The 7,976-nt window shown below is 41.1% G+C and overlaps 2 non-coding genes across 2 annotated transcripts; one reads left to right on the top strand and one right to left on the bottom strand.

Moving 5' to 3' along the window:
- Positions 1–2,569: 2,569 nt before the first annotated feature.
- Positions 2,570–2,641, bottom strand: trnah-gug (transfer RNA histidin (anticodon GUG)). The gene has a single exon. It is a non-coding gene; the product is annotated as a tRNA-His (tRNA).
- Positions 2,642–4,019: 1,378 nt separating this feature from the next.
- Positions 4,020–4,091, top strand: trnae-cuc (transfer RNA glutamic acid (anticodon CUC)). The gene has a single exon. It is a non-coding gene; the product is annotated as a tRNA-Glu (tRNA).
- Positions 4,092–7,976: the final 3,885 nt, after the last annotated feature.

Here is a 7,976-nt window from a genome sequence, read left to right as displayed (position 1 = left end):
ATCTTTGAAGCTCCTGAGGTTACGATCACTATTTGAAAGGTATCCAGTATTTAATTTGTTTAAATTTGATTTTAATCTTTATTTATCCAGACAAGGTAATTGAGAACATATTTTCATTTGCAAGGCGGACCTGGGAGCAGACAGTATAGTAAAACAAAGCAAAATAAAAGCAAATACAAATACATAGTTTAGAAACTGTACAGTGTGATATAGTTACATCATAGATTGCATTAGAAAACGTATGTCCATTTTATTCAGGATCACATCGTATGCAGTTTTCCATCTTACCCAAAGAGTTAAAAGTTTCCTTACAGTCTATTTCAATGAATCATTTGCTTGTTTGAAATGAACATCACAAAAAGTGCAAATTCTCAACACTTGTTAACAGAAAGCCTTGAAGTAGCTACTGAATTTCAAATCGGAGCCAAAGTCATTTGTTTTAAGATTAAACATCATTCCAATGAGTCACTGATGGTGTATTGGTACACTTGCCTGACTTTGGTGCAGGCAAGCGTGGGTTCAGTTCCCACTCAGTGTTGGTATGAATGTGAATGTGAGTGTGAATGGTTGTCTCTGTCTATATGCACCATGTGACTGACTGGCAACCAGTTTAGGGTGTAGTCTGCCTTTCACCCGAAGTCAGCTGGGATAGGCTCCAGCGCCCTGCGACCCTAACCAGGATAAGTGGTGTTGAAAATGGATGGATCATGCCAGTGTGAATATTCTCTTTCATCAGGTCCAGGGCTTGACATGAACTTTTTGCTCACCAGCCACTGCGGCGAGTGACTTCGCAGAGTTATTAGCCACTCACTATTTTCACGAGACACAATTTTGTGTTGGTTAGATATTCAAATTTTCTGAGACTATGATTTTTGGGTTTTCATTATTAGTAAGCCATTATCACCAGCTTGCAAAAAATAAGGATTTGTAATTATTTTTTTTACATGGGTTTCACTTTCTGAAATGAATGACAAAATAACTATAAATAATAACGATATCAATATTTTATTTTTTTTAGATGTTCCTTTAAGAACCGAAATATGTCAATCAATCGAAACCCCCAGTCGATGACTTTACCGCTCCCTTTTGACGTTTTTTTTTTTTTTTAACTGTCGATCATCCGGCGGCAGGGTAGGTGACTGGTTAGAGCGTCAACCTCACAGTTCTGAGGACTGGGGTTCAATCCCCGTCCCCTCCTGTGTGGTGATAGCTGGGATAGGCTCCAGGACTCCCGCGACCCAAGTGAGGAGGAGCGGCTCAGAAAATGGATGGATGAATGGATGTTGATCATCTATGGAGGTTGAAAAAAGTAGTTATTTTTGACAAAGAAGGAAGAGAAATTCCAGTTATGTTTTTTTTTTTAATTTAAAGAGTGAAAGTAAATTGTCAACAGTAAAATAAAAAACTTTCCAGACACCTAAAACTCTACTTAAGTACAGTAATCCCCACTACTGGGGGTGAGGTTCCAAACCCCCCCCCCACTTTCTCAGGTGGGTGGCTCTAGCTCAGTAGGTAGAGCGGGTTGTCCAGTGACTGAAGGGTTGCTGGTTTGAATCCCGTCTCCTGCTGTCTGCATGTCAAAACTGAATCCTAATTTGCTCCCAGTGGTCCTGGCAGCGCCTTGCACGGCAGCAGCCGGCCATTGGTGAATGAATGTGGGTGAATGGGAGGCATTGTAAACCGCTTTGGGGACTGTGATAATGTTGAAAAAGCACCATATAAGTGCAGTCCATTTGCCATTTTGTGATAAGTGAGATTCTGCAATTTCGAAAACCCCTTTTTAAATACACCCGAGGCATGTTTTTTATGGTATTTCCGTATTTACCCATTTAAACACAATATATCGCAAGAGCGTAAGAGTAATAGATAAAAATATGATATAAACAGTCCAAAAATTAGACCAACAAATGCAATAACACAAAAAAAGTCCGCGATAGAGCCGGACCGCGATAAGTGAACCGCGATATAGCGGGGGCTTTCCTGTACTTGGTTACTTCCCACCATTGCAATCACATTTTCAGACTGAAGACTGATTTCAGTTGGCATGAACAAATGTTTACTCAACCAGCCTACAAGACACAAAAATTCTCCTTCTCCTCTTTTGGTTCACAAAGTTCCTCCTCGTACTCTGCTGTCCTTCTTGCACACAATTTCATACGACGATCACAACATAATATTATGTGTTATGTTAATTATAACACAACAAATAATATGATGGAGGATGTTTTTTTTTTAGTTATTAACATGAGGGGTTTCCCTGATGTTGGATAGTGTCATGGAAAGACCTGACCGCATTGACAGTGTTGCATGAGTTAGCGTAACGCAGGCATTTAAGGTGAAAGTAACAAAGACAGAATTCTGAATTGGGTTTAATACCACATGCAAAACTGCACACGAGCTAGCCAGGAGTTGAACCTCGACTCTTCGGATCTGTAGTCAGATACGTTATCCATTGCGCCACAAGCCCCACGAAAATGTTGGGCCCTCTACAAGCCCCTGTGGATGATTTTCACTGTCCCACGTAAACTATTCAAACAGCACTAAAAAAGCAAATGGAGGGATTCATTCCTGCCGTGACCCGGATTCGAACCGGGGTTGCTGCGGCCACAACGCAGAGTACTAACCGCTATACGATCACGGCTTGGGTTGGTAGAACTTGGCACAAAAGTTGTCTGTCTAAAACTGTTGGCTCCAGCAAGGCTGAAAGGAAAACCTGCAGGATGCTGGGGGTGTTCACCGAGGCTCCTGGTGAACACAACCGAAGAACACATTTTGTTCCTCCTGCCTTGAAACAAAGCCCCGAATACTAACCAATGAGCGGTGACCGTGATTTCATCATTTTTGCTGTTTACACTGTATGCATCATACAATTGCCTCCCCAGTACGGTAGCCTTACACACGGCATCTCTACCGGTCGGGTTATTGCTGCTTCCTGTTCCATTCTCTTCCTTCTTCCCCAATAAGAGCACCACATCTTCCTCCTCCTCCTTGTTCTTGTAGTATATTTCAATAGTACTGAAACCAGTCCTCCTTTGAGAGGGTCAAAGGGTGGGAGACCGCCGGTATTCACTCCAACAATCTTTTGTTTGCACGTCTAAATCACAGGACATCCTTAAATCAGTTATATGGATAGTGGGGTTTCCGGCTAATCCTTGACCGAAACCTGACCGGGAGTTACAACCGGGGTCAGGTCATCAGAGAGGACTGGTTTTCATTATCGCAACCAAGGGCCCCAGGGAGGGGGGAAATTGACAGAGTAAAAGAGACACCCGCAGGGGAGTGCAAGTCCAAATATGGTCATGAGGAATGGCCCTCTCACGGGTGCCCCAAGGAGGGGCTAATTCCACGCCCAGAGAATTAAACCTTGATAAACTGAGATCCAGGGGTTTTTCGGGGGCTTTTTCGTCGTTCTGACAATGAAGCAGCTGCTAAGGCCTGTTCAATAAATCGAATTAGCCCAAACGCCAAGTGTCTCGAAGTCTTCATTCAACCCATGCCAGACGGAAGTCGAAGTTCTCCCGGGAGATCAATCGACTCGGAAGCACAGGTGCAAGAAAATTAACCACATTCTCCAAGACCAGCACCACCTCTTCACTGCCACCATGGGGTCACCCAGTCCCTCAATAACCCCTCTGCTAGTGACCTCAACCCCTGATGCTGCTGCTAATCACAGCAAAACAATAATAATCACAGCAAGAGTTATGTTCTTAATACACAAAGACATTCCATGTAAGAAAATGCCATAAATTACACACCTACACACACCCACTTTGAGGGTTTACGCTTTCTTATATCAAAGTAAACCCGCTCATTTGTTCACATATCAAATAATATGTAAGTATTCCGACATTGCTTAAAGTGTAATTCACAAAGTCACATTTGTTCACATATCAAATAATATGTAAGTATTCCGACATTGCTTAAAGTGTAATTCACAAAGTCAGGTCACAGAGACAAGAATCAACCCATCCAAAGAAAAGATATGTCAATCTTTGCACAATTGTTGAATACAAAAGAAGTCCCTGGTGGTCTAGTGGTTAAGATTCGGCGCTCTCACCGCCGTGGCCCGGGTTCGATTCCCGGTCAGGGAAACTTAATCCTTAAACCTGTTTGGTCATGTGTTGTTCAACATTGACTATGATTTGCATTGACCTGGGTTTGGTCCTCTCTTGATGCAGCCCAACGGGGGGCACAAGCCAGTGCAAACTGGAGGCTGGTCCAAGCCTGGATAAATGCAGAGGGTTGTGGCATGAAGGGCATCTGTCTTAAAACTTTGCCAATCAAGTGGAAGTGTTCATCCAAAGAATTCCGAACTGGATCAGTTGTGGCCAGGTTTAGGAACGTCTGAAATTCAGCAACTGTGGGTCGAAGATGGCTTAAGTTATATTACCATAGTGTCGATGGGAAGAGAAATGGAGTAGGGGTTATTTGAAAGGAAGAGTTAGCTGAGGATGTGAAAAGAATATCAGATCGAGTGATGAGGCAGAAACTTGAAATTGAGTGTGTTATGTATAATGTGATTAGTGGCTATGCCCCACAGGTCGGATGTGAACTAGAGGTGAAAGAGAAATTCTGGAAAGAGCTAGACGAAGTAGTTCTGAATATCCCAGACAGAGAGAGTCGTGATTGGTGCAGATTGTAATGGACATGTTTGTGAAGGAAATAGGGGTGATGAAGAAGTGATGGGTAAGTACGGCATCCAGGAAAGGAACTTGGAGGGACAGATGGTGGTAGACTTTGCAAAAAGGATGGAAATGGCTGTTGTGAACGCTTTTTTCAGAAGAGGCAGGAACATTGGGTGACCTACAAGAGCGGAGGTAGAAAGGGATTCAAGAGAATGAAAAATGGAAAGGCAGTTGGTCCTGGTGACATTCCTGTGGAGGTATGGAAGCATCTTGGAGAGGTGGCTGTGGAGTTTTTGACCAGCTTGTTCAATAGAATTTTAGAGCGTGAGAAGATGCCTGAGGAATGGAGGAAAAGTGTGCTGTTGCCCATTTTTAAGAACGAGGGTGATGTGCAGAGCTGTGAGAACTATAGAGGAATAAAATTGAGTTCTGGGAAAGAGTTGTGGAGGCTTGACTCAGGACAGAAGTGAGTATTTGTGAGCAACAGTATGGTTGCATGCCCAGAAAGAGTAACACAGACGCATTACTTGCCTTGAGGATGTTGATGGAAAAGTACAGAGAAGGTCAGAAGGAGCTACATTGTGTTTTATTGGATCTAGAGAAAGCTTATGACAGAGTAACCAGAGATTTGGTTTTGCTTGCGGAAGTCTGGAGTGGCAGAGAAGTATGTTAGAAGTAATACAGGACATGTATGAGGGCAACAGAACAGTGGTCTTTTGGTTCACAAAGTTCCTCCTCGTACTCTGCTGCCCTTCTTGCACACAATTTCATACGACGATCACAACATAATATTATGTGTTATGTTAATTATAACACAACAAATAAATATGATGGAGCAGGCGCTGGGAAGCGTTTTTAAGCAATAAAAAACTTCAAATGTGTGTAAAACTCCAACCAAAGCTTTTGGATGAAAAAAACTGCCTGTAACTAGTATAAAGGGCAGAGTTCTACTCTAAATAGCCAGAAATTTTAGTGGGAAAGCATCCTTTTTGAAGTTATGAGTCAAAATAGAAAACGTGTACAGCAGGCGCTGGAAAGCGTTTTTAAGCAATAAAAACTGCAAATGTGTGTAAAACTCCAACCAAAGCTTTTGGATGAAAAAAACTGCCTGTAACTAGTATAAAGGGCAGAGTTCTACTCTAAATAGCCAGAGATTTTAGTGGGAAAGCATCCTTTTTGAAGTTATGAGTCAAAATAGAAAACGTGTACAGCAGGCGCTGGGAAAGCGTTTTTAAGCAATAAAAAACTGCAAATGTGTGTAAAACTCCAACCAAAGCTTTTGGATGAAAAAAACTGCCTGTAACTAGTATAAAGGGCAGAGTTCTACTCTAAATAGCCAGAGATTTTAGTGGGAAAGCATCCTTTTTGAAGTTATGAGTCAAAATAGAAAACGTGTACAGCAGGCGCTGGGAAGCGTTTTTAAGCAATAAAAAACTGCAAATGTGTGTAAAACTCCAACCAAAGCTTTTGGATGCAAAAAAACTGCCTGTAACTAGTATAAAGGGCAGAGTTCTACTCTAAATAGCCAGAGATTTTAGTGGGAAAGCATCCTTTTTGAAGTTATGAGTCAAAATAGAAAACGTGTACAGCAGGCGCTGGGAAGCGTTTTTAAGCAATAAAAAACTGCAAATGTGTGTAAAACTCCAACCAAAGCTTTTGGATGCAAAAAAACTGCCTGTAACTAGTATAAAGGGCAGAGTTCTACTCTAAATAGCCAGAGATTTTAGTGGGAAAGCATCCTTTTTGAAGTTATGAGTCAAAATAGAAAACGTGTACAGCAGGCGCTGGGAAGCGTTTTTAAGCAATAAAAAACTGCAAATGTGTGTAAAACTCCAACCAAAGCTTTAGGATGAAAAAAACTGCCTGTAACTAGTATAAAGGGCAGAGTTCTACTCTAAATAGCCAGATATTTTAGTGGGAAAGCATCCTTTTTGAAGTTATGAGTCAAAATAGAAAACGTGTACAGCAGGCGCTGGGAAGCGTTTTTAAGCAATAAAAAACTGCAAATGTGTGTAAAACTCCAACCAAAGCTTTTGGATGAAAAAAACTGCCTGTAACTAGTATAAAGGGCAGAGTTCTACTCTAAATAGCCAGAGATTTTAGTGGGAAAGCATCCTTTTTGAAGTTATGAGTCAAAATAGAAAAAGTGTACAGCCAAGGCGCTGGGAAGCGTTTTTAAGCAATAAAAAACTGCAAATGTGTGTAAAACTCCAACCAAAGCTTTTGGATGAAAAAAACTGCCTGTAACTAAGTATAAAGGGCAGAGTTCTACTTCTAAATAGCCAGAGATTTTAGTGGGAAAGCATCCTTTTTGAAGTTATGAGTCAAAATAGAAAACGTGTACAGCAGGCGCTGGGAAGCGTTTTTAAGCAATAAAAAACTGCAAATGTGTGTAAAACTCCAACCAAAGCTTTTGGATGAAAAAAACTGCCTGTAACTAGTATAAAGGGCAGAGTTCTACTCTAAATAGCCAGAGATTTTAGTGGGAAAGCATCCTTTTTGAAGTTATGAGTCAAAATAGAAAACGTGTACAGCAGGCGCTGGGAAGCGTTTTTAAGCAATAAAAAACTGCAAATGTGTGTAAAACTCCAACCAAAGCTTTTGGATTAAAAAAACTGCCTGTAACTAGTATAAAGGGCAGAGTTCTACTCGAAATAGCCAGAGATTTTAGTGGGAAAGCATCCTTTTTGAAGTTATGAGTCAAAATAGAAAAACGTGTACAGCAAGGCGCTGGGAAGCGTTTTTAAGCAATAAAAAACTGCAAATGTGTGTAAAACTCCAACCAAAGCTTTTGGATGAAAAAAACTGCCTGTAACTAGTATAAAGGGCAGAGTTCTACTCTAAATAGCCAGAGATTTTAGTGGGAAAGCTTCCTTTTTGAAGTTATGAGTCAAAATAGAAAACGTGTACAGCAGGCGCTGGGAAGCGTTTTTAAGCAATAAAAAACTGCAAATGTGTGTAAAACTCCAACCAAAGCTTTTGGATGCAAAAAACTGCCTGTAACGAGTATAAAGGGCAGAGTTCTACTCTAAATAGCCAGAGATTTTAGTGGGAACGCATCCTTTTTGAAGTTATGAGTCAAAATAGAAAACGTGTACAGCAGGCGCTGGGAAGCGTTTTTAAGCAATAAAAAACTGCAAATGTGTGTAAAACTCCAACCAAAGCTTTTGGATGAAAAAAACTGCCTGTAACTAGTATAAAGGGCAGAGTTCTACTCTAAATAGCCAGAGATTTTAGTGGGAAAGCTTCCTTTTTGAAGTTATGAGTCAAAATAAAAAAAGTGTACAGCCAAGGCGCTGGGAAGCGTTTTTAAGCAATAAAAAACTGCAAATGTGTGTAAAACTCCAACCA

Source organism: Phycodurus eques, unplaced genomic scaffold (assembly GCF_024500275.1).
Source record: "Phycodurus eques isolate BA_2022a unplaced genomic scaffold, UOR_Pequ_1.1 contig_420, whole genome shotgun sequence".
Classification (NCBI taxonomy): Eukaryota; Metazoa; Chordata; class Actinopteri; order Syngnathiformes; family Syngnathidae; genus Phycodurus; species Phycodurus eques.
The sequence above is the reverse complement of the archived record's forward strand: the minus strand, read 5'-3'. Positions and strand labels throughout refer to the sequence as shown.